Consider the following 18,153-nt stretch of genomic DNA (forward strand, 5'->3'; position numbering starts at 1 on the left):
AGAAACGAAAGAAAAAAAGTATCGAGTGCATAGCACGTGCCCAAAACATTAACCGTAACGATGGATTCCCGTCCAACGTCGGACAGTTTCCCGAGCAGCAAAAAAAAATTAAAAAGGAGGGGTGCAACACGAGGACTTCCCAGGAGGTCACCCATCCTAGTACTACTCTCGCCCAAGCACGCTTAACTTCGGAGTTCTGATGGGATCCGGTGCATTAGTGCTGGTATGATCGCACCCGTCAACCTTTGCGCTCGAATTCACTTTGTTCCTCCGTAGAGCTAATGAAAAAAAAATGCAAAAATGAGCGCAGAAACGAAAGAAAAAAAGTATCGAGTGCATTTCACAACGAACCTCACGCCTTTTGCGAGTGAGCACGTGCCCAAAACATTAACCGTAACGATGGGATTCCCGTCCAACGTCGGACAGTTTCCCGAGCAGCAAAAAAAATTAAAAAGGAGGGGTGCAACACGAGGACTTCCCAGGAGGTCACCCATCCTAGTACTACTCTCGCCCAAGCACGCTTAACTTCGGAGTTCTGATGGGATCCGGTGCATTAGTGCTGGTATGATCGCACCCGTCAACCTTTGCGCTCGAATTCACTTTGTTCCTCCGTAGAGCTAATGAAAAAAAATGCAAAAATGAGCGCAGAAACGAAAGAAAAAAGTATCGAGTGCATTTCACAACGAACCTCACGCCTTTTGCGAGTGAGCACGTGCCCAAAACATTAACCGTAACGATGGGATTCCCGTCCAACGTCGGACAGTTTCCCGAGCAGCAAAAAAAAATTAAAAAGGAGGGGTGCAACACGAGGACTTCCCAGGAGGTCACCCATCCTAGTACTACTCTCGCCCAAGCACGCTTAACTTCGGAGTTCTGATGGGATCCGGTGCATTAGTGCTGGTATGATCGCACCCGTCAACCTTTGCGCTCGAATTCACTTTGTTCCTCCGTAGAGCTAATGAAAAAAAAATGCAAAAATGAGCGCAGAAACGAAAGAAAAAAAGTATCGAGTGCATTTCACAACGAACCTTACGCCTTTTGCGAGTGAGCACGTGCCCAAAACATTAACCGTAACGATGGGATTCCCGTCCAACGTCGGACAGTTTCCCGAGCAGCAAAAAAAAATTAAAAAGGAGGGGTGCAACACGAGGACTTCCCAGGAGGTCACCCATCCTAGTACTACTCTCGCCCAAGCACGCTTAACTTCGGAGTTCTGATGGGATCCGGTGCATTAGTGCTGGTATGATCGCACCCGTCAACCTTTGCGCTCGAATTCACTTTGTTCCTCCGTAGAGCTAATGAAAAAAAAATGCAAAAATGAGCGCAGAAAACGAAAGAAAAAAAAATCGAGTGCATTTCACAACGAACCTTACGCCTTTTGCGAGTGAGCACGTGCCCAAAACATTAACCGTAACGATGGGATTCCCGTCCAACGTCGGACAGTTTCCCGAGCAGCAAAAAAAAATTAAAAAGGAGGGGTGCAACACGAGGACTTCCCAGGAGGTCACCCATCCTAGTACTACTCTCGCCCAAGCACGCTTAACTTCGGAGTTCTGATGGGATCCGGTGCATTAGTGCTGGTATGATCGCACCCGTCAACCTTTGCGCTCGAATTCACTTTGTTCCTCCGTAGAGCTAATGAAAAAAAAATGCAAAAATGAGCGCAGAAACGAAGAAAAAAGTATCGAGTGCATTTCACAACGAACCTCCGCCTTTTGCGAGTGAGCACGTGCCCAAAACATTAACCGTAACGATGGGATTCCCGTCCAACGTCGGACAGTTTCCCGAGCAGCAAAAAAAAATTAAAAAGGAGGGGTGCAACACGAGGACTTCCCAGGAGGTCACCCATCCTAGTACTACTCTCGCCCAAGCACGCTTAACTTCGGAGTTCTGATGGGATCCGGTGCATTAGTGCTGGTATGATCGCACCCGTCAACCTTTGCGCTCGAATTCACTTTGTTCCTCCGTAGAGCTAATGAAAAAAAAATGCAAAAATATCGCAGAAACGAAAGAAAAAAAAGTATCGAGTGCATAGCACGTGCCCAAAACATTAACCGTAACGATCGGATTCCCGTCCAACGTCGGACAGTTTCCCGAGCAGCAAAAAAAAATTAAAAAGGAGGGGTGCAACACGAGGACTTCCCAGGAGGTCACCCATCCTAGTACTACTCTCGCCCAAGCACGCTTAACTTCGGAGTTCTGATGGGATCCGGTGCATTAGTGCTGGTATGATCGCACCCGTCAACCTTTGCGCTCGAATTCACTTTGTTCCTCCGTAGAGCTAATGAAAAAAAAATGCAAAAATGAGCGCAGAAACGAAAGAAAAAAAAATCGAGTGCATTTCACAACGAACCTTACGCCTTTTGCGAGTGAGCACGTGCCCAAAACATTAACCGTAACGATGGGATTCCCGTCCAACGTCGGACAGTTTCCCGAGCAGCAAAAAAAAATTAAAAAGGAGGGGTGCAACACGAGGACTTCCCAGGAGGTCACCCATCCTAGTACTACTCTCGCCCAAGCACGCTTAACTTCGGAGTTCTGATGGGATCCGGTGCATTAGTGCTGGTATGATCGCACCCGTCAACCTTTGCGCTCGAATTCACTTTGTTCCTCCGTAGAGCTAATGAAAAAAAAATGCAAAAATGAGCGCAGAAACGAAAGAAAAAAAGTATCGAGTGCATTTCACAACGAACCTTACGCCTTTTGCGAGTGAGCACGTGCCCAAAACATTAACCGTAACGATGGGATTCCCGTCCAACGTCGGACAGTTTCCCGAGCAGCAAAAAAAAATTAAAAAGGAGGGGTGCAACACGAGGACTTCCCAGGAGGTCACCCATCCTAGTACTACTCTCGCCCAAGCACGCTTAACTTCGGAGTTCTGATGGGATCCGGTGCATTAGTGCTGGTATGATCGCACCCGTCAACCTTTGCGCTCGAATTCACTTTGTTCCTCCGTAGAGCTAATGAAAAAAAAATGCAAAAATGATCGCAGAAACGAAAGAAAAAAAGTATCGAGTGCATAGCACGTGCCCAAAACATTAACCGTAACGATCGGATTCCCGTCCAACGTCGGACAGTTTCCCGAGCAGCAAAAAAAAATTAAAAAGGTGGGGTGCAACACGAGGACTTCCCAGGAGGTCACCCATCCTAGTACTACTCTCGCCCAAGCACGCTTAACTTCGGAGTTCTGATGGGATCCGGTGCATTAGTGCTGGTATGATCGCACCCGTCAACCTTTGCGCTCGAATTCACTTTGTACCTCCGTAGAGCTAATGAAAAAAAAATGCAAAAATGAGCGCAGAAACGAAAGAAAGAAAAAATCGAGTGCATTTCACAACGAACCTCACGCCTTTTGCGAGTGAGCACGTGCCCAAAACATTAACCGTAACGATGGGATTCCCGTCCAACGTCGGACAGTTTCCCGAGCAGCAAAAAAAAATTCAAAAGGAGGGGTGCAACACGAGGACTTCCCAGGAGGTCACCCATCCTAGTACTACTCTCGCCCAAGCACGCTTAACTTCGGAGTTCTGATGGGATCCGGTGCATTAGTGCTGGTATGATCGCACCCGTCAACCTTTGCGCTCGAATTCACTTTGTTCCTCCGTAGAGCTAATGAAAAAAAAATGCAAAAATGATCGCAGAAACGAAAGAAAAAAAGTATCGAGTGCATAGCACGTGCCCAAAACATTAACCGTAACGATCGGATTCCCGTCCAACGTCGGACAGTTTCCCGAGCAGCAAAAAAAAATTAAAAAGGAGGGGTGCAACACGAGGACTTCCCAGGAGGTCACCCATCCTAGTACTACTCTCGCCCAAGCACGCTTAACTTCGGAGTTCTGATGGGATCCGGTGCATTAGTGCTGGTATGATCGCACCCGTCAACCTTTGCGCTCGAATTCACTTTGTTCCTCCGTAGAGCTAATGAAAAAAAAATGCAAAAATAATCGCAGAAACGAAAGAAAAAAAGTATCGAGTGCATAGCACGTGCCCAAAACATTAACCGTAACGATGGGATTCCCGTCCAACGTCGGACAGTTTCCCGAGCAGCAAAAAAAAATTAAAAAGGAGGGGTGCAACACGAGGACTTCCCAGGAGGTCACCCATCCTAGTACTACTCTCGCCCAAGCACGCTTAACTTCGGAGTTCTGATGGGATCCGGTGCATTAGTGCTGGTATGATCGCACCCGTCAACCTTTGCGCTCGAATTCACTTTGTTCCTCCGTAGAGCTAATGAAAAAAAAATGCAAAAATGAGCGCAGAAACGAAAGAAAAAAAGTATCGAGTGCATTTCACAACGAACCTCACGCCTTTTGCGAGTGAGCACGTGCCCAAAACATTAACCGTAACGATGGGATTCCCGTCCAACGTCGGACAGTTTCCCGAGCAGCAAAAAAAAATTAAAAAGGAGGGGTGCAACACGAGGACTTCCCAGGAGGTCACCCATCCTAGTACTACTCTCGCCCAAGCACGCTTAACTTCGGAGTTCTGATGGGATCCGGTGCATTAGTGCTGGTATGATCGCACCCGTCAACCTTTGCGCTCGAATTCACTTTGTTCCTCCGTAGAGCTAATGAAAAAAAAATGCAAAAATGAGCGCAGAAACGAAAGAAAAAAAGTATCGAGTGCATTTCACAACGAACCTTACGCCTTTTGCGAGTGAGCACGTGCCCAAAACATTAACCGTAACGATGGGATTCCCGTCCAACGTCGGACAGTTTCCCGAGCAGCAAAAAAAAATTAAAAAGGAGGGGTGCAACACGAGGACTTCCCAGGAGGTCACCCATCCTAGTACTACTCTCGCCCAAGCACGCTTAACTTCGGAGTTCTGATGGGATCCGGTGCATTAGTGCTGGTATGATCGCACCCGTCAACCTTTGCGCTCGAATTCACTTTGTTCCTCCGTAGAGCTAATGAAAAAAAAATGCAAAAATGAGCGCAGAAACGAAAGAAAAAAAAATCGAGTGCATTTCACAACGAACCTTACGCCTTTTGCGAGTGAGCACGTGCCCAAAACATTAACCGTAACGATGGGATTCCCGTCCAACGTCGGACAGTTTCCCGAGCAGCAAAAAAAAATTAAAAAGGAGGGGTGCAACACGAGGACTTCCCAGGAGGTCACCCATCCTAGTACTACTCTCGCCCAAGCACGCTTAACTTCGGAGTTCTGATGGGATCCGGTGCATTAGTGCTGGTATGATCGCACCCGTCAACCTTTGCGCTCGAATTCACTTTGTTCCTCCGTAGAGCTAATGAAAAAAAATGCAAAAATGAGCGCAGAAACGAAAGAAAAAAAGTATCGAGTGCATTTCACAACGAACCTTACGCCTTTTGCGAGTGAGCACGTGCCCAAAACATTAACCGTAACGATGGGATTCCCGTCCAACGTCGGACAGTTTCCCGAGCAGCAAAAAAAAATTAAAAAGGAGGGGTGCAACACGAGGACTTCCCAGGAGGTCACCCATCCTAGTACTACTCTCGCCCAAGCACGCTTAACTTCGGAGTTCTGATGGGATCCGGTGCATTAGTGCTGGTATGATCGCACCCGTCAACCTTTGCGCTCGAATTCACTTTGTTCCTCCGTAGAGCTAATGAAAAAAAAATGCAAAAATGATCGCAGAAACGAAAGAAAAAAAGTATCGAGTGCATAGCACGTGCCCAAAACATTAACCGTAACGATCGGATTCCCGTCCAACGTCGGACAGTTTCCCGAGCAGCAAAAAAAAAATTAAAAAGGAGGGGTGCAACACGAGGACTTCCCAGGAGGTCACCCATCCTAGTACTACTCTCGCCCAAGCACGCTTAACTTCGGAGTTCTGATGGGATCCGGTGCATTAGTGCTGGTATGATCGCACCCGTCAACCTTTGCGCTCGAATTCACTTTGTTCCTCCGTAGAGCTAATGAAAAAAAAATGCAAAAATGAGCGCAGAAACGAAAGAAAAAAGTATCGAGTGCATTTCACAACGAACCTTACGCCTTTTGCGAGTGAGCACGTGCCCAAAACATTAACCGTAACGATGGGATTCCCGTCCAACGTCGGACAGTTTCCCGAGCAGCAAAAAAAAATTAAAAAGGAGGGGTGCAACACGAGGACTTCCCAGGAGGTCACCCATCCTAGTACTACTCTCGCCCAAGCACGCTTAACTTCGGAGTTCTGATGGGATCCGGTGCATTAGTGCTGGTATGATCGCACCCGTCAACCTTTGCGCTCGAATTCACTTTGTTCCTCCGTAGAGCTAATGAAAAAAAAATGCAAAAATGATCGCAGAGAACGAAAGAAAAAAAGTATCGAGTGCATAGCACGTGCCCAAAACATTAACCGTAACGATGGGATTCCCGTCCAACGTCGGACAGTTTCCCGAGCAGCAAAAAAAAATTAAAAAGGAGGGGTGCAACACGAGGACTTCCCAGGAGGTCACCCATCCTAGTACTACTCTCGCCCAAGCACGCTTAACTTCGGAGTTCTGATGGGATCCGGTGCATTAGTGCTGGTATGATCGCACCCGTCAACCTTTGCGCTCGAATTCACTTTGTTCCTCCGTAGAGCTAATGAAAAAAAAATGCAAAAATGATCGCAGAAACGAAAGAAAAAAAGTATCGAGTGCATAGCACGTGCCCAAAACATTAACCGTAACGATGGATTCCCGTCCAACGTCGGACAGTTTCCCGAGCAGCAAAAAAAAATTAAAAAGGAGGGGTGCAACACGAGGACTTCCCAGGAGGTCACCCATCCTAGTACTACTCTCGCCCAAGCACGCTTAACTTCGGAGTTCTGATGGGATCCGGTGCATTAGTGCTGGTATGATCGCACCCGTCAACCTTTGCGCTCGAATTCACTTTGTTCCTCCGTAGAGCTAATGAAAAAAAAATGCAAAAATGAGCGCAGAAACGAAAGAAAAAAAGTATCGAGTGCATTTCACAACGAACCTCACGCCTTTTGCGAGTGAGCACGTGCCCAAAACATTAACCGTAACGATGGGATTCCCGTCCAACGTCGGACAGTTTCCCGAGCAGCAAAAAAAAATTAAAAAGGAGGGGTGCAACACGAGGACTTCCCAGGAGGTCACCCATCCTAGTACTACTCTCGCCCAAGCACGCTTAACTTCGGAGTTCTGATGGGATCCGGTGCATTAGTGCTGGTATGATCGCACCCGTCAACCTTTGCGCTCGAATTCACTTTGTTCCTCCGTAGAGCTAATGAAAAAAAAATGCAAAAATGAGCGCAGAAACGAAAGAAAAAAAGTATCGAGTGCATTTCACAACGAACCTTACGCCTTTTGCGAGTGAGCACGTGCCCAAAACATTAACCGTAACGATGGGATTCCCGTCCAACGTCGGACAGTTTCCCGAGCAGCAAAAAAAAATTAAAAAGGAGGGGTGCAACACGAGGACTTCCCAGGAGGTCACCCATCCTAGTACTACTCTCGCCCAAGCACGCTTAACTTCGGAGTTCTGATGGGATCCGGTGCATTAGTGCTGGTATGATCGCACCCGTCAACCTTTGCGCTCGAATTCACTTTGTTCCTCCGTAGAGCTAATGAAAAAAAAATGCAAAAATGAGCGCAGAAACGAAAGAAAAAAAGTATCGAGTGCATTTCACAACGAACCTCACGCCTTTTGCGAGTGAGCACGTGCCCAAAACATTAACCGTAACGATGGGATTCCCGTCCAACGTCGGACAGTTTCCCGAGCAGCAAAAAAAAATTAAAAAGGAGGGGTGCAACACGAGGACTTCCCAGGAGGTCACCCATCCTAGTACTACTCTCGCCCAAGCACGCTTAACTTCGGAGTTCTGATGGGATCCGGTGCATTAGTGCTGGTATGATCGCACCCGTCAACCTTTGCGCTCGAATTCACTTTGTTCCTCCGTAGAGCTAATGAAAAAAAAATGCAAAAATGAGCGCAGAAACGAAAGAAAAAAAGTATCGAGTGCATTTCACAACGAACCTCACGCCTTTTGCGAGTGAGCACGTGCCCAAAACATTAACCGTAACGATGGGATTCCCGTCCAACGTCGGACAGTTTCCCGAGCAGCAAAAAAAAATTAAAAAGGAGGGGTGCAACACGAGGACTTCCCAGGAGGTCACCCATCCTAGTACTACTCTCGCCCAAGCACGCTTAACTTCGGAGTTCTGATGGGATCCGGTGCATTAGTGCTGGTATGATCGCACCCGTCAACCTTTGCGCTCGAATTCACTTTGTTCCTCCGTAGAGCTAATGAAAAAAAAATGCAAAAATGAGCGCAGAAACGAAAGAAAAAAAGTATCGAGTGCATTTCACAACGAACCTTACGCCTTTTGCGAGTGAGCACGTGCCCAAAACATTAACCGTAACGATGGGATTCCCGTCCAACGTCGGACAGTTTCCCGAGCAGCAAAAAAAAATTAAAAAGGAGGGGTGCAACACGAGGACTTCCCAGGAGGTCACCCATCCTAGTACTACTCTCGCCCAAGCACGCTTAACTTCGGAGTTCTGATGGGATCCGGTGCATTAGTGCTGGTATGATCGCACCCGTCAACCTTTGCGCTCGAATTCACTTTGTACCTCCGTAGAGCTAATGAAAAAAAAATGCAAAAATGAGCGCAGAAACGAAAGAAAGAAAAAATCGAGTGCATTTCACAACGAACCTTACGCCTTTTGCGAGTGAGCACGTGCCCAAAACATTAACCGTAACGATGGGATTCCCGTCCAACGTCGGACAGTTTCCCGAGCAGCAAAAAAAAATTAAAAAGGAGGGGTGCAACACGAGGACTTCCCAGGAGGTCACCCATCCTAGTACTACTCTCGCCCAAGCACGCTTAACTTCGGAGTTCTGATGGGATCCGGTGCATTAGTGCTGGTATGATCGCACCCGTCAACCTTTGCGCTCGAATTCACTTTGTTCCTCCGTAGAGCTAATGAAAAAAAAATGCAAAAATGAGCGCAGAAACGAAAGAAAAAAAGTATCGAGTGCATTTCACAACGAACCTTACGCCTTTTGCGAGTGAGCACGTGCCCAAAACATTAACCGTAACGATGGGATTCCCGTCCAACGTCGGACAGTTTCCCGAGCAGCAAAAAAAAATTAAAAAGGAGGGGTGCAACACGAGGACTTCCCAGGAGGTCACCCATCCTAGTACTACTCTCGCCCAAGCACGCTTAACTTCGGAGTTCTGATGGGATCCGGTGCATTAGTGCTGGTATGATCGCACCCGTCAACCTTTGCGCTCGAATTCACTTTGTTCCTCCGTAGAGCTAATGAAAAAAAAATGCAAAAATGATCGCAGAAACGAAAGAAAAAAAAGTATCGAGTGCATAGCACGTGCCCAAAACATTAACCGTAACGATCGGATTCCCGTCCAACGTCGGACAGTTTCCCGAGCAGCAAAAAAAAATTAAAAAGGAGGGGTGCAACACGAGGACTTCCCAGGAGGTCACCCATCCTAGTACTACTCTCGCCCAAGCACGCTTAACTTCGGAGTTCTGATGGGATCCGGTGCATTAGTGCTGGTATGATCGCACCCGTCAACCTTTGCGCTCGAATTCACTTTGTTCCTCCGTAGAGCTAATGAAAAAAAAATGCAAAAATGAGCGCAGAAACGAAAGAAAAAAAATCGAGTGCATTTCACAACGAACCTTACGCCTTTTGCGAGTGAGCACGTGCCCAAAACATTAACCGTAACGATGGGATTCCCGTCCAACGTCGGACAGTTTCCCGAGCAGCAAAAAAAAATTAAAAAGGAGGGGTGCAACACGAGGACTTCCCAGGAGGTCACCCATCCTAGTACTACTCTCGCCCAAGCACGCTTAACTTCGGAGTTCTGATGGGATCCGGTGCATTAGTGCTGGTATGATCGCACCCGTCAACCTTTGCGCTCGAATTCACTTTGTTCCTCCGTAGAGCTAATGAAAAAAAAATGCAAAAATGATCGCAGAAACGAAAGAAAAAAAGTATCGAGTGCATAGCACGTGCCCAAAACATTAACCGTAACGATCGGATTCCCGTCCAACGTCGGACAGTTTCCCGAGCAGCAAAAAAAAATTAAAAAGGAGGGGTGCAACACGAGGACTTCCCAGGAGGTCACCCATCCTAGTACTACTCTCGCCCAAGCACGCTTAACTTCGGAGTTCTGATGGGATCCGGTGCATTAGTGCTGGTATGATCGCACCCGTCAACCTTTGCGCTCGAATTCACTTTGTTCCTCCGTAGAGCTAATGAAAAAAAAATGCAAAAATGATCGCAGAAACGAAAGAAAAAAAGTATCGAGTGCATAGCACGTGCCCAAAACATTAACCGTAACGATGGGATTCCCGTCCAACGTCGGACAGTTTCCCGAGCAGCAAAAAAAAATTAAAAAGGAGGGGTGCAACACGAGGACTTCCCAGGAGGTCACCCATCCTAGTACTACTCTCGCCCAAGCACGCTTAACTTCGGAGTTCTGATGGGATCCGGTGCATTAGTGCTGGTATGATCGCACCCGTCAACCTTTGCGCTCGAATTCACTTTGTTCCTCCGTAGAGCTAATGAAAAAAAAATGCAAAAATGAGCGCAGAAACGAAAGAAAAAAAGTATCGAGTGCATTTCACAACGAACCTCACGCCTTTTGCGAGTGAGCACGTGCCCAAAACATTAACCGTAACGATGGGATTCCCGTCCAACGTCGGACAGTTTCCCGAGCAGCAAAAAAAAATTAAAAAGGAGGGGTGCAACACGAGGACTTCCCAGGAGGTCACCCATCCTAGTACTACTCTCGCCCAAGCACGCTTAACTTCGGAGTTCTGATGGGATCCGGTGCATTAGTGCTGGTATGATCGCACCCGTCAACCTTTGCGCTCGAATTCACTTTGTTCCTCCGTAGAGCTAATGAAAAAAAAATGCAAAAATGAGCGCAGAAACGAAAGAAAAAAAGTATCGAGTGCATTTCACAACGAACCTCACGCCTTTTGCGAGTGAGCACGTGCCCAAAACATTAACCGTAACGATGGGATTCCCGTCCAACGTCGGACAGTTTCCCGAGCAGCAAAAAAAAATTAAAAAGGAGGGGTGCAACACGAGGACTTCCCAGGAGGTCACCCATCCTAGTACTACTCTCGCCCAAGCACGCTTAACTTCGGAGTTCTGATGGGATCCGGTGCATTAGTGCTGGTATGATCGCACCCGTCAACCTTTGCGCTCGAATTCACTTTGTTCCTCCGTAGAGCTAATGAAAAAAAAATGCAAAAATGAGCGCAGAAACGAAAGAAAAAAAGTATCGAGTGCATTTCACAACGAACCTCACGCCTTTTGCGAGTGAGCACGTGCCCAAAACATTAACCGTAACGATGGGATTCCCGTCCAACGTCGGACAGTTTCCCGAGCAGCAAAAAAAAATTAAAAAGGAGGGGTGCAACACGAGGACTTCCCAGGAGGTCACCCATCCTAGTACTACTCTCGCCCAAGCACGCTTAACTTCGGAGTTCTGATGGGATCCGGTGCATTAGTGCTGGTATGATCGCACCCGTCAACCTTTGCGCTCGAATTCACTTTGTTCCTCCGTAGAGCTAATGAAAAAAAAATGCAAAAATGAGCGCAGAAACGAAAGAAAAAAAAATCGAGTGCATTTCACAACGAACCTTACGCCTTTTGCGAGTGAGCACGTGCCCAAAACATTAACCGTAACGATGGGATTCCCGTCCAACGTCGGACAGTTTCCCGAGCAGCAAAAAAAAATTAAAAAGGAGGGGTGCAACACGAGGACTTCCCAGGAGGTCACCCATCCTAGTACTACTCTCGCCCAAGCACGCTTAACTTCGGAGTTCTGATGGGATCCGGTGCATTAGTGCTGGTATGATCGCACCCGTCAACCTTTGCGCTCGAATTCACTTTGTTCCTCCGTAGAGCTAATGAAAAAAAAATGCAAAAATGAGCGCAGAAACGAAAGAAAAAAAGTATCGAGTGCATTTCACAACGAACCTCACGCCTTTTGCGAGTGAGCACGTGCCCAAAACATTAACCGTAACGATGGGATTCCCGTCCAACGTCGGACAGTTTCCCGAGCAGCAAAAAAAAATTAAAAAGGAGGGGTGCAACACGAGGACTTCCCAGGAGGTCACCCATCCTAGTACTACTCTCGCCCAAGCACGCTTAACTTCGGAGTTCTGATGGGATCCGGTGCATTAGTGCTGGTATGATCGCACCCGTCAACCTTTGCGCTCGAATTCACTTTGTTCCTCCGTAGAGCTAATGAAAAAAAAATGCAAAAATGATCGCAGAAACGAAAGAAAAAAAGTATCGAGTGCATAGCACGTGCCCAAAACATTAACCGTAACGATCGGATTCCCGTCCAACGTCGGACAGTTTCCCGAGCAGCAAAAAAAAATTAAAAAGGAGGGGTGCAACACGAGGACTTCCCAGGAGGTCACCCATCCTAGTACTACTCTCGCCCAAGCACGCTTAACTTCGGAGTTCTGATGGGATCCGGTGCATTAGTGCTGGTATGATCGCACCCGTCAACCTTTGCGCTCGAATTCACTTTGTTCCTCCGTAGAGCTAATGAAAAAAAAATGCAAAAATGATCGCAGAAACGAAAGAAAAAAAGTATCGAGTGCATAGCACGTGCCCAAAACATTAACCGTAACGATGGATTCCCGTCCAACGTCGGACAGTTTCCCGAGCAGCAAAAAAAAATTAAAAAGGAGGGGTGCAACACGAGGACTTCCCAGGAGGTCACCCATCCTAGTACTACTCTCGCCCAAGCACGCTTAACTTCGGAGTTCTGATGGGATCCGGTGCATTAGTGCTGGTATGATCGCACCCGTCAACCTTTGCGCTCGAATTCACTTTGTTCCTCCGTAGAGCTAATGAAAAAAAAATGCAAAAATGAGCGCAGAAACGAAAGAAAAAAAGTATCGAGTGCATTTCACAACGAACCTCACGCCTTTTGCGAGTGAGCACGTGCCCAAAACATTAACCGTAACGATGGGATTCCCGTCCAACGTCGGACAGTTTCCCGAGCAGCAAAAAAAAATTAAAAAGGAGGGGTGCAACACGAGGACTTCCCAGGAGGTCACCCATCCTAGTACTACTCTCGCCCAAGCACGCTTAACTTCGGAGTTCTGATGGGATCCGGTGCATTAGTGCTGGTATGATCGCACCCGTCAACCTTTGCGCTCGAATTCACTTTGTTCCTCCGTAGAGCTAATGAAAAAAAATGCAAAAATGATCGCAGAAACGAAAGAAAAAAAGTATCGAGTGCATAGCACGTGCCCAAAACATTAACCGTAACGATCGGATTCCCGTCCAACGTCGGACAGTTTCCCGAGCAGCAAAAAAAAATTAAAAAGGAGGGGTGCAACACGAGGACTTCCCAGGAGGTCACCCATCCTAGTACTACTCTCGCCCAAGCACGCTTAACTTCGGAGTTCTGATGGGATCCGGTGCATTAGTGCTGGTATGATCGCACCCGTCAACCTTTGCGCTCGAATTCACTTTGTTCCTCCGTAGAGCTAATGAAAAAAAAATGCAAAAATGAGCGCAGAAACGAAAGAAAAAAAAATCGAGTGCATTTCACAACGAACCTTACGCCTTTTGCGAGTGAGCACGTGCCCAAAACATTAACCGTAACGATGGGATTCCCGTCCAACGTCGGACAGTTTCCCGAGCAGCAAAAAAAATTAAAAAGGAGGGGTGCAACACGAGGACTTCCCAGGAGGTCACCCATCCTAGTACTACTCTCGCCCAAGCACGCTTAACTTCGGAGTTCTGATGGGATCCGGTGCATTAGTGCTGGTATGATCGCACCCGTCAACCTTTGCGCTCGAATTCACTTTGTTCCTCCGTAGAGCTAATGAAAAAAAAATGCAAAAATGATCGCAGAAACGAAAGAAAAAAAGTATCGAGTGCATAGCACGTGCCCAAAACATTAACCGTAACGATCGGATTCCCGTCCAACGTCGGACAGTTTCCCGAGCAGCAAAAAAAAATTAAAAAGGAGGGGTGCAACACGAGGACTTCCCAGGAGGTCACCCATCCTAGTACTACTCTCGCCCAAGCACGCTTAACTTCGGAGTTCTGATGGGATCCGGTGCATTAGTGCTGGTATGATCGCACCCGTCAACCTTTGCGCTCGAATTCACTTTGTTCCTCCGTAGAGCTAATGAAAAAAAAATGCAAAAATGATCGCAGAAACGAAAGAAAAAAAGTATCGAGTGCATAGCACGTGCCCAAAACATTAACCGTAACGATGGATTCCCGTCCAACGTCGGACAGTTTCCCGAGCAGCAAAAAAAAATTAAAAAGGAGGGGTGCAACACGAGGACTTCCCAGGAGGTCACCCATCCTAGTACTACTCTCGCCCAAGCACGCTTAACTTCGGAGTTCTGATGGGATCCGGTGCATTAGTGCTGGTATGATCGCACCCGTCAACCTTTGCGCTCGAATTCACTTTGTTCCTCCGTAGAGCTAATGAAAAAAAATGCAAAAATGAGCGCAGAAACGAAAGAAAAAAAGTATCGAGTGCATTTCACAACGAACCTCACGCCTTTTGCGAGTGAGCACGTGCCCAAAACATTAACCGTAACGATGGGATTCCCGTCCAACGTCGGACAGTTTCCCGAGCAGCAAAAAAAAATTAAAAAGGAGGGGTGCAACACGAGGACTTCCCAGGAGGTCACCCATCCTAGTACTACTCTCGCCCAAGCACGCTTAACTTCGGAGTTCTGATGGGATCCGGTGCATTAGTGCTGGTATGATCGCACCCGTCAACCTTTGCGCTCGAATTCACTTTGTTCCTCCGTAGAGCTAATGAAAAAAAAATGCAAAAATGAGCGCAGAAACGAAAGAAAAAAGTATCGAGTGCATTTCACAACGAACCTTACGCCTTTTGCGAGTGAGCACGTGCCCAAAACATTAACCGTAACGATGGGATTCCCGTCCAACGTCGGACAGTTTCCCGAGCAGCAAAAAAAAATTAAAAAGGAGGGGTGCAACACGAGGACTTCCCAGGAGGTCACCCATCCTAGTACTACTCTCGCCCAAGCACGCTTAACTTCGGAGTTCTGATGGGATCCGGTGCATTAGTGCTGGTATGATCGCACCAGTCAACCTTTGCGCTCGAATTCACTTTGTTCCTCCGTAGAGCTAATGAAAAAAAAATGCAAAAATGATCGCAGAAACGAAAGAAAAAAAGTATCGAGTGCATAGCACGTGCCCAAAACATTAACCGTAACGATGGGATTCCCGTCCAACGTCGGACAGTTTCCCGAGCAGCAAAAAAAAATTAAAAAGGAGGGGTGCAACACGAGGACTTCCCAGGAGGTCACCCATCCTAGTACTACTCTCGCCCAAGCACGCTTAACTTCGGAGTTCTGATGGGATCCGGTGCATTAGTGCTGGTATGATCGCACCCGTCAACCTTTGCGCTCGAATTCACTTTGTTCCTCCGTAGAGCTAATGAAAAAAAAATGCAAAAATGAGCGCAGAAACGAAAGAAAAAAGTATCGAGTGCATTTCACAACGAACCTCACGCCTTTTGCGAGTGAGCACGTGCCCAAAACATTAACCGTAACGATGGGATTCCCGTCCAACGTCGGACAGTTTCCCGAGCAGCAAAAAAAAATTAAAAAGGAGGGGTGCAACACGAGGACTTCCCAGGAGGTCACCCATCCTAGTACTACTCTCGCCCAAGCACGCTTAACTTCGGAGTTCTGATGGGATCCGGTGCATTAGTGCTGGTATGATCGCACCCGTCAACCTTTGCGCTCGAATTCACTTTGTTCCTCCGTAGAGCTAATGAAAAAAAAATGCAAAAATGAGCGCAGAAACGAAAGAAAAAAAGTATCGAGTGCATTTCACAACGAACCTCACGCCTTTTGCGAGTGAGCACGTGCCCAAAACATTAACCGTAACGATGGGATTCCCGTCCAACGTCGGACAGTTTCCCGAGCAGCAAAAAAAAATTAAAAAGGAGGGGTGCAACACGAGGACTTCCCAGGAGGTCACCCATCCTAGTACTACTCTCGCCCAAGCACGCTTAACTTCGGAGTTCTGATGGGATCCGGTGCATTAGTGCTGGTATGATCGCACCCGTCAACCTTTGCGCTCGAATTCACTTTGTTCCTCCGTAGAGCTAATGAAAAAAAAATGCAAAAATGAGCGCAGAAACGAAAGAAAAAAAGTATCGAGTGCATTTCACAACGAACCTCACGCCTTTTGCGAGTGAGCACGTGCCCAAAACATTAACCGTAACGATGGGATTCCCGTCCAACGTCGGACAGTTTCCCGAGCAGCAAAAAAAAATTAAAAAGGAGGGGTGCAACACGAGGACTTCCCAGGAGGTCACCCATCCTAGTACTACTCTCGCCCAAGCACGCTTAACTTCGGAGTTCTGATGGGATCCGGTGCATTAGTGCTGGTATGATCGCACCCGTCAACCTTTGCGCTCGAATTCACTTTGTTCCTCCGTAGAGCTAATGAAAAAAAAATGCAAAAATGAGCGCAGAAACGAAAGAAAAAAAGTATCGAGTGCATTTCACAACGAACCTTACGCCTTTTGCGAGTGAGCACGTGCCCAAAACATTAACCGTAACGATGGGATTCCCGTCCAACGTCGGACAGTTTCCCGAGCAGCAAAAAAAAATTAAAAAGGAGGGGTGCAACACGAGGACTTCCCAGGAGGTCACCCATCCTAGTACTACTCTCGCCCAAGCACGCTTAACTTCGGAGTTCTGATGGGATCCGGTGCATTAGTGCTGGTATGATCGCACCCGTCAACCTTTGCGCTCGAATTCACTTTGTTCCTCCGTAGAGCTAATGAAAAAAAAATGCAAAAATGAGCGCAGAAACGAAAGAAAAAAGTATCGAGTGCATTTCACAACGAACCTTACGCCTTTTGCGAGTGAGCACGTGCCCAAAACATTAACCGTAACGATGGGATTCCCGTCCAACGTCGGACAGTTTCCCGAGCAGCAAAAAAAAATTAAAAAGGAGGGGTGCAACACGAGGACTTCCCAGGAGGTCACCCATCCTAGTACTACTCTCGCCCAAGCACGCTTAACTTCGGAGTTCTGATGGGATCCGGTGCATTAGTGCTGGTATGATCGCACCCGTCAACCTTTGCGCTCGAATTCACTTTGTTCCTCCGTAGAGCTAATGAAAAAAAAATGCAAAAATGAGCGCAGAAACGAAAGAAAAAAGTATCGAGTGCATTTCACAACGAACCTCACGCCTTTTGCGAGTGAGCACGTGCCCAAAACATTAACCGTAACGATGGGATTCCCGTCCAACGTCGGACAGTTTCCCGAGCAGCAAAAAAAAATTAAAAAGGAGGGGTGCAACACGAGGACTTCCCAGGAGGTCACCCATCCTAGTACTACTCTCGCCCAAGCACGCTTAACTTCGGAGTTCTGATGGGATCCGGTGCATTAGTGCTGGTATGATCGCACCCGTCAACCTTTGCGCTCGAATTCACTTTGTTCCTCCGTAGAGCTAATGAAAAAAAAATGCAAAAATGAGCGCAGAAACGAAAGAAAAAAAGTATCGAGTGCATTTCACAACGAACCTTACGCCTTTTGCGAGTGAGCACGTGCCCAAAACATTAACCGTAACGATGGGATTCCCGTCCAACGTCGGACAGTTTCCCGAGCAGCAAAAAAAAATTAAAAAGGAGGGGTGCAACACGAGGACTTCCCAGGAGGTCACCCATCCTAGTACTACTCTCGCCCAAGCACGCTTAACTTCGGAGTTCTGATGGGATCCGGTGCATTAGTGCTGGTATGATCGCACCCGTCAACCTTTGCGCTCGAATTCACTTTGTTCCTCCGTAGAGCTAATGAAAAAAAAATGCAAAAATGAGCGCAGAAACGAAAGAAAAAAAGTATCGAGTGCATTTCACAACGAACCTTACGCCTTTTGCGAGTGAGCACGTGCCCAAAACATTAACCGTAACGATGGGATTCCCGTCCAACGTCGGACAGTTTCCCGAGCAGCAAAAAAAAATTAAAAAGGAGGGGTGCAACACGAGGACTTCCCAGGAGGTCACCCATCCTAGTACTACTCTCGCCCAAGCACGCTTAACTTCGGAGTTCTGATGGGATCCGGTGCATTAGTGCTGGTATGATCGCACCCGTCAACCTTTGCGCTCGAATTCACTTTGTTCCTCCGTAGAGCTAATGAAAAAAAAATGCAAAAATGAGCGCAG

The 18,153-nt window shown here is 47.3% G+C and overlaps 55 non-coding genes across 55 annotated transcripts; all 55 read right to left on the reverse strand.

The window, feature by feature from the left end:
- Positions 1-118: 118 nt before the first annotated feature.
- LOC116191026 lies at positions 119-237 on the reverse strand. Its single transcript, XR_004153145.1, has one exon. It is a non-coding gene; the product is annotated as a 5S ribosomal RNA (ribosomal RNA).
- Positions 238-457: 220 nt separating this feature from the next.
- Positions 458-576, reverse strand: LOC116191142. The gene has a single exon (XR_004153256.1). It is a non-coding gene; the product is annotated as a 5S ribosomal RNA (ribosomal RNA).
- Positions 577-795: 219 nt separating this feature from the next.
- Positions 796-914, reverse strand: LOC116191178. Its single transcript, XR_004153286.1, has one exon. It is a non-coding gene; the product is annotated as a 5S ribosomal RNA (ribosomal RNA).
- Positions 915-1,135: 221 nt separating this feature from the next.
- On the reverse strand, positions 1,136-1,254 carry LOC116191190. Its single transcript, XR_004153297.1, has one exon. It is a non-coding gene; the product is annotated as a 5S ribosomal RNA (ribosomal RNA).
- A 221-nt stretch (positions 1,255-1,475) lies between these two features.
- LOC116191201 lies at positions 1,476-1,594 on the reverse strand. The gene has a single exon (XR_004153308.1). It is a non-coding gene; the product is annotated as a 5S ribosomal RNA (ribosomal RNA).
- A 218-nt stretch (positions 1,595-1,812) lies between these two features.
- On the reverse strand, positions 1,813-1,931 carry LOC116191032. The gene has a single exon (XR_004153151.1). It is a non-coding gene; the product is annotated as a 5S ribosomal RNA (ribosomal RNA).
- A 190-nt stretch (positions 1,932-2,121) lies between these two features.
- LOC116191044 lies at positions 2,122-2,240 on the reverse strand. The gene has a single exon (XR_004153162.1). It is a non-coding gene; the product is annotated as a 5S ribosomal RNA (ribosomal RNA).
- Positions 2,241-2,460: 220 nt separating this feature from the next.
- On the reverse strand, positions 2,461-2,579 carry LOC116191055. Its single transcript, XR_004153173.1, has one exon. It is a non-coding gene; the product is annotated as a 5S ribosomal RNA (ribosomal RNA).
- Positions 2,580-2,800: 221 nt separating this feature from the next.
- On the reverse strand, positions 2,801-2,919 carry LOC116191067. The gene has a single exon (XR_004153184.1). It is a non-coding gene; the product is annotated as a 5S ribosomal RNA (ribosomal RNA).
- Positions 2,920-3,109: 190 nt separating this feature from the next.
- On the reverse strand, positions 3,110-3,228 carry LOC116191078. The gene has a single exon (XR_004153195.1). It is a non-coding gene; the product is annotated as a 5S ribosomal RNA (ribosomal RNA).
- A 221-nt stretch (positions 3,229-3,449) lies between these two features.
- Positions 3,450-3,568, reverse strand: LOC116191090. Its single transcript, XR_004153206.1, has one exon. It is a non-coding gene; the product is annotated as a 5S ribosomal RNA (ribosomal RNA).
- A 190-nt stretch (positions 3,569-3,758) lies between these two features.
- Positions 3,759-3,877, reverse strand: LOC116191102. Its single transcript, XR_004153217.1, has one exon. It is a non-coding gene; the product is annotated as a 5S ribosomal RNA (ribosomal RNA).
- A 190-nt stretch (positions 3,878-4,067) lies between these two features.
- On the reverse strand, positions 4,068-4,186 carry LOC116191113. Its single transcript, XR_004153228.1, has one exon. It is a non-coding gene; the product is annotated as a 5S ribosomal RNA (ribosomal RNA).
- A 221-nt stretch (positions 4,187-4,407) lies between these two features.
- Positions 4,408-4,526, reverse strand: LOC116191125. The gene has a single exon (XR_004153239.1). It is a non-coding gene; the product is annotated as a 5S ribosomal RNA (ribosomal RNA).
- Positions 4,527-4,747: 221 nt separating this feature from the next.
- On the reverse strand, positions 4,748-4,866 carry LOC116191136. Its single transcript, XR_004153250.1, has one exon. It is a non-coding gene; the product is annotated as a 5S ribosomal RNA (ribosomal RNA).
- Positions 4,867-5,086: 220 nt separating this feature from the next.
- Positions 5,087-5,205, reverse strand: LOC116191148. The gene has a single exon (XR_004153262.1). It is a non-coding gene; the product is annotated as a 5S ribosomal RNA (ribosomal RNA).
- Positions 5,206-5,425: 220 nt separating this feature from the next.
- Positions 5,426-5,544, reverse strand: LOC116191160. Its single transcript, XR_004153271.1, has one exon. It is a non-coding gene; the product is annotated as a 5S ribosomal RNA (ribosomal RNA).
- A 191-nt stretch (positions 5,545-5,735) lies between these two features.
- Positions 5,736-5,854, reverse strand: LOC116191170. The gene has a single exon (XR_004153278.1). It is a non-coding gene; the product is annotated as a 5S ribosomal RNA (ribosomal RNA).
- Positions 5,855-6,074: 220 nt separating this feature from the next.
- LOC116191171 lies at positions 6,075-6,193 on the reverse strand. Its single transcript, XR_004153279.1, has one exon. It is a non-coding gene; the product is annotated as a 5S ribosomal RNA (ribosomal RNA).
- A 191-nt stretch (positions 6,194-6,384) lies between these two features.
- On the reverse strand, positions 6,385-6,503 carry LOC116191172. The gene has a single exon (XR_004153280.1). It is a non-coding gene; the product is annotated as a 5S ribosomal RNA (ribosomal RNA).
- Positions 6,504-6,692: 189 nt separating this feature from the next.
- On the reverse strand, positions 6,693-6,811 carry LOC116191173. Its single transcript, XR_004153281.1, has one exon. It is a non-coding gene; the product is annotated as a 5S ribosomal RNA (ribosomal RNA).
- Positions 6,812-7,032: 221 nt separating this feature from the next.
- LOC116191174 lies at positions 7,033-7,151 on the reverse strand. The gene has a single exon (XR_004153282.1). It is a non-coding gene; the product is annotated as a 5S ribosomal RNA (ribosomal RNA).
- Positions 7,152-7,372: 221 nt separating this feature from the next.
- LOC116191175 lies at positions 7,373-7,491 on the reverse strand. Its single transcript, XR_004153283.1, has one exon. It is a non-coding gene; the product is annotated as a 5S ribosomal RNA (ribosomal RNA).
- A 221-nt stretch (positions 7,492-7,712) lies between these two features.
- On the reverse strand, positions 7,713-7,831 carry LOC116191176. The gene has a single exon (XR_004153284.1). It is a non-coding gene; the product is annotated as a 5S ribosomal RNA (ribosomal RNA).
- A 221-nt stretch (positions 7,832-8,052) lies between these two features.
- Positions 8,053-8,171, reverse strand: LOC116191177. The gene has a single exon (XR_004153285.1). It is a non-coding gene; the product is annotated as a 5S ribosomal RNA (ribosomal RNA).
- A 221-nt stretch (positions 8,172-8,392) lies between these two features.
- On the reverse strand, positions 8,393-8,511 carry LOC116191179. Its single transcript, XR_004153287.1, has one exon. It is a non-coding gene; the product is annotated as a 5S ribosomal RNA (ribosomal RNA).
- A 221-nt stretch (positions 8,512-8,732) lies between these two features.
- On the reverse strand, positions 8,733-8,851 carry LOC116191180. Its single transcript, XR_004153288.1, has one exon. It is a non-coding gene; the product is annotated as a 5S ribosomal RNA (ribosomal RNA).
- A 221-nt stretch (positions 8,852-9,072) lies between these two features.
- On the reverse strand, positions 9,073-9,191 carry LOC116191182. Its single transcript, XR_004153289.1, has one exon. It is a non-coding gene; the product is annotated as a 5S ribosomal RNA (ribosomal RNA).
- A 191-nt stretch (positions 9,192-9,382) lies between these two features.
- LOC116191183 lies at positions 9,383-9,501 on the reverse strand. The gene has a single exon (XR_004153290.1). It is a non-coding gene; the product is annotated as a 5S ribosomal RNA (ribosomal RNA).
- Positions 9,502-9,720: 219 nt separating this feature from the next.
- On the reverse strand, positions 9,721-9,839 carry LOC116191184. Its single transcript, XR_004153291.1, has one exon. It is a non-coding gene; the product is annotated as a 5S ribosomal RNA (ribosomal RNA).
- Positions 9,840-10,029: 190 nt separating this feature from the next.
- LOC116191185 lies at positions 10,030-10,148 on the reverse strand. The gene has a single exon (XR_004153292.1). It is a non-coding gene; the product is annotated as a 5S ribosomal RNA (ribosomal RNA).
- Positions 10,149-10,338: 190 nt separating this feature from the next.
- On the reverse strand, positions 10,339-10,457 carry LOC116191186. The gene has a single exon (XR_004153293.1). It is a non-coding gene; the product is annotated as a 5S ribosomal RNA (ribosomal RNA).
- Positions 10,458-10,678: 221 nt separating this feature from the next.
- On the reverse strand, positions 10,679-10,797 carry LOC116191187. Its single transcript, XR_004153294.1, has one exon. It is a non-coding gene; the product is annotated as a 5S ribosomal RNA (ribosomal RNA).
- Positions 10,798-11,018: 221 nt separating this feature from the next.
- Positions 11,019-11,137, reverse strand: LOC116191188. Its single transcript, XR_004153295.1, has one exon. It is a non-coding gene; the product is annotated as a 5S ribosomal RNA (ribosomal RNA).
- Positions 11,138-11,358: 221 nt separating this feature from the next.
- On the reverse strand, positions 11,359-11,477 carry LOC116191189. The gene has a single exon (XR_004153296.1). It is a non-coding gene; the product is annotated as a 5S ribosomal RNA (ribosomal RNA).
- Positions 11,478-11,697: 220 nt separating this feature from the next.
- Positions 11,698-11,816, reverse strand: LOC116191191. The gene has a single exon (XR_004153298.1). It is a non-coding gene; the product is annotated as a 5S ribosomal RNA (ribosomal RNA).
- A 221-nt stretch (positions 11,817-12,037) lies between these two features.
- Positions 12,038-12,156, reverse strand: LOC116191192. Its single transcript, XR_004153299.1, has one exon. It is a non-coding gene; the product is annotated as a 5S ribosomal RNA (ribosomal RNA).
- A 190-nt stretch (positions 12,157-12,346) lies between these two features.
- On the reverse strand, positions 12,347-12,465 carry LOC116191193. The gene has a single exon (XR_004153300.1). It is a non-coding gene; the product is annotated as a 5S ribosomal RNA (ribosomal RNA).
- A 189-nt stretch (positions 12,466-12,654) lies between these two features.
- LOC116191194 lies at positions 12,655-12,773 on the reverse strand. Its single transcript, XR_004153301.1, has one exon. It is a non-coding gene; the product is annotated as a 5S ribosomal RNA (ribosomal RNA).
- Positions 12,774-12,994: 221 nt separating this feature from the next.
- On the reverse strand, positions 12,995-13,113 carry LOC116191195. Its single transcript, XR_004153302.1, has one exon. It is a non-coding gene; the product is annotated as a 5S ribosomal RNA (ribosomal RNA).
- Positions 13,114-13,302: 189 nt separating this feature from the next.
- Positions 13,303-13,421, reverse strand: LOC116191196. The gene has a single exon (XR_004153303.1). It is a non-coding gene; the product is annotated as a 5S ribosomal RNA (ribosomal RNA).
- Positions 13,422-13,640: 219 nt separating this feature from the next.
- On the reverse strand, positions 13,641-13,759 carry LOC116191197. Its single transcript, XR_004153304.1, has one exon. It is a non-coding gene; the product is annotated as a 5S ribosomal RNA (ribosomal RNA).
- A 190-nt stretch (positions 13,760-13,949) lies between these two features.
- LOC116191198 lies at positions 13,950-14,068 on the reverse strand. Its single transcript, XR_004153305.1, has one exon. It is a non-coding gene; the product is annotated as a 5S ribosomal RNA (ribosomal RNA).
- A 189-nt stretch (positions 14,069-14,257) lies between these two features.
- LOC116191199 lies at positions 14,258-14,376 on the reverse strand. The gene has a single exon (XR_004153306.1). It is a non-coding gene; the product is annotated as a 5S ribosomal RNA (ribosomal RNA).
- Positions 14,377-14,596: 220 nt separating this feature from the next.
- On the reverse strand, positions 14,597-14,715 carry LOC116191200. The gene has a single exon (XR_004153307.1). It is a non-coding gene; the product is annotated as a 5S ribosomal RNA (ribosomal RNA).
- A 220-nt stretch (positions 14,716-14,935) lies between these two features.
- On the reverse strand, positions 14,936-15,054 carry LOC116191140. The gene has a single exon (XR_004153254.1). It is a non-coding gene; the product is annotated as a 5S ribosomal RNA (ribosomal RNA).
- Positions 15,055-15,244: 190 nt separating this feature from the next.
- Positions 15,245-15,363, reverse strand: LOC116191202. Its single transcript, XR_004153309.1, has one exon. It is a non-coding gene; the product is annotated as a 5S ribosomal RNA (ribosomal RNA).
- Positions 15,364-15,583: 220 nt separating this feature from the next.
- LOC116191203 lies at positions 15,584-15,702 on the reverse strand. The gene has a single exon (XR_004153310.1). It is a non-coding gene; the product is annotated as a 5S ribosomal RNA (ribosomal RNA).
- Positions 15,703-15,923: 221 nt separating this feature from the next.
- LOC116191204 lies at positions 15,924-16,042 on the reverse strand. Its single transcript, XR_004153311.1, has one exon. It is a non-coding gene; the product is annotated as a 5S ribosomal RNA (ribosomal RNA).
- A 221-nt stretch (positions 16,043-16,263) lies between these two features.
- On the reverse strand, positions 16,264-16,382 carry LOC116191205. The gene has a single exon (XR_004153312.1). It is a non-coding gene; the product is annotated as a 5S ribosomal RNA (ribosomal RNA).
- A 221-nt stretch (positions 16,383-16,603) lies between these two features.
- Positions 16,604-16,722, reverse strand: LOC116191206. Its single transcript, XR_004153313.1, has one exon. It is a non-coding gene; the product is annotated as a 5S ribosomal RNA (ribosomal RNA).
- A 220-nt stretch (positions 16,723-16,942) lies between these two features.
- On the reverse strand, positions 16,943-17,061 carry LOC116191027. Its single transcript, XR_004153146.1, has one exon. It is a non-coding gene; the product is annotated as a 5S ribosomal RNA (ribosomal RNA).
- Positions 17,062-17,281: 220 nt separating this feature from the next.
- On the reverse strand, positions 17,282-17,400 carry LOC116191028. Its single transcript, XR_004153147.1, has one exon. It is a non-coding gene; the product is annotated as a 5S ribosomal RNA (ribosomal RNA).
- Positions 17,401-17,621: 221 nt separating this feature from the next.
- On the reverse strand, positions 17,622-17,740 carry LOC116191029. Its single transcript, XR_004153148.1, has one exon. It is a non-coding gene; the product is annotated as a 5S ribosomal RNA (ribosomal RNA).
- A 221-nt stretch (positions 17,741-17,961) lies between these two features.
- LOC116191030 lies at positions 17,962-18,080 on the reverse strand. Its single transcript, XR_004153149.1, has one exon. It is a non-coding gene; the product is annotated as a 5S ribosomal RNA (ribosomal RNA).
- Between the last annotated feature and the right edge of the window lie 73 nt (positions 18,081-18,153).

Source organism: Punica granatum, unplaced genomic scaffold (assembly GCF_007655135.1).
Source record: "Punica granatum isolate Tunisia-2019 unplaced genomic scaffold, ASM765513v2 Contig00576, whole genome shotgun sequence".
NCBI classification, from domain to species: Eukaryota; Viridiplantae; Streptophyta; class Magnoliopsida; order Myrtales; family Lythraceae; genus Punica; species Punica granatum.